This window comes from Apaloderma vittatum, unplaced genomic scaffold (genome assembly GCF_000703405.1).
Source record: "Apaloderma vittatum isolate BGI_N311 unplaced genomic scaffold, ASM70340v1 scaffold8482, whole genome shotgun sequence".
In the NCBI taxonomy this organism is placed as follows: Eukaryota; Metazoa; Chordata; class Aves; order Trogoniformes; family Trogonidae; genus Apaloderma; species Apaloderma vittatum.
Window position 1 is genome coordinate 1,795 of NW_009704110.1, and position 2,002 is coordinate 3,796.

The window sequence follows — 2,002 nt, forward strand, 5'->3', positions numbered from 1 at the left end:
CCCACATCCTAAGATTAAATGTATTAAAAAAATTAGCTGCAAAAACAAAGAAAGAAGCAAAACAAGAACAGATTTTTACACCTTTAGGAAATCAAGAAAGAATAGGCACAATTTTACATTCATTAGTTTCACATATGGCAGAGGAATGTTCTACTGAAAAGGAATAAATAAAATCCTACTTTTCCACCTCCTTGTATGGAGATGGCACAAATCATGCTCAGCCACACCAATCTTGTAGCTACAACAAGGCAGGTTTTTCCTCATATTTTTTAACATATTTGTGCTTTAAAGACCTAACTAGAGCCAGTCAGTGTCATCTCTACATACACACTAAAGTACTGAGTATGTACTTTAACCACTGGTGAAGCTCATTCCAACCTCCACATAAAAACTGAAAGTCATGCATATTTGAAATTCTGTTTAAGCATCAGAAGCTATTGAAGGGTTTTATTTCATAGCTACTAAGCCACTTTAAATCCCCATCAGTGTTAAAATCTTGCAAGCGTCAGCCCACAATGATTTAACCCTTTGAGAATACGGGTTCATTATAAAAAAGGCAATTATCTTATCTCTAGAGATCCTACCTGAATACGTATCTCATCTGCTACTAATACTGAAGAATTTCCTTTGCTAAAACACAATATGTTGAGGAAAGAAAAAGGATTTTCTAGTGATCCCTTATGAAGCCAGAGGGCAGAGAGTTGTTCACTCTACCCTGCAAAACAGGTGAGGTGGTTGCCACTTGGACCAAGCCCTGCTCCTGATGGGATCGAGGGAGGAGCCTGCGCTCCTGCTCAGGGTTGCATCCAAAGGAGCTGGATGTAGCAGGTCCAGGGAGAGCTTCTGCCACAGGAACAGCTCTTCTGAACCCACTGAGCTCAAAAGCACCCCTCAGGGGCTGCAAACACCTTTTTTTTGCCTTTCCTCTCAAGCTACACTGGGACTGGGAAGGGAGAAAGAGCAGCAATGAAATAGTGGAGGGGCACACGTGTAGACAAGCTGAACATCCTCCCCGGTAAAGAGAAAATCGATTTGTTCCCACAGACATCCTTGGCTTGTGCACAAGCAAGTTAGTGTTTGTGGGCAGATGGGGAGAACTCAACATTCAAGAAGCTGCGGATGATCTCGAGGAAGATTCCTCTTTACCTTCACTGAGAGGGCAGCACACCTTATGTGCAACAAGGGCTGAGGAAAAGCGTAAAGCTGCAGCAAAACTGTCAGTCTTCCACTTGATGGATTAGAAATTTACAATTTCTTAGCTTAAAAAGCTGCAGCGCAAGTTAGTGTTTGCTTCACAGGGACCCTGTTTCAGTGTCCTCTCCCGCAAGGATGCAAAAAGACCAAAGTCAGCAGCCAGTGTTCTTTGTACACAAAGCAGTCAGGCTGCCCCAAGCACTGAGGCCATAAGACACTCAAAGCAGTAAATAAATACAAATAAAACAACTCTAAACATAAGAATTTAACAGCATTGATTGTTTAAATTACAGTCCGTCTTATTACACTAATCTTCACATTTAATCACCTTTTTAACCACTATACAAAGCTGCTGAAGTTACTCTTTTTTCTAAACCAGCCACAAAAGAGCACAAAGCGCTATAAACATTATTTTCTATTTTGGCAAAGTAACTTGCTTTCAGAATATAACGTACTTTTGAATCACAGTTTTCTTACAGCAGGTGTGTCGCGCTAATACAACGTCCTCTGTTTCTTCTCTCACTGTGTGCTGCCAGGAGCGAGACACCTCAAGAGAGCTTTCCTAGTTTCAACTGCCATCTCTTAAATCCTTCTCCTAAAACTTTATCTCATGCAGCCTCACTCAGGTCAGCTGCTCCTCGCTTCCGCCTCAGCCCCGTCTTGTTTACTGCATTAATCTGGTCTTCAGGATAAGCCACATCAGGCTGATGTGCTTATGGAGAACCAGATGTTACATGCTCTACACTTACCCTCTTGCAAGCATCTCAGGAGCATTTATCTAGTCCTTTTACACCCTCCTGTTTACTCT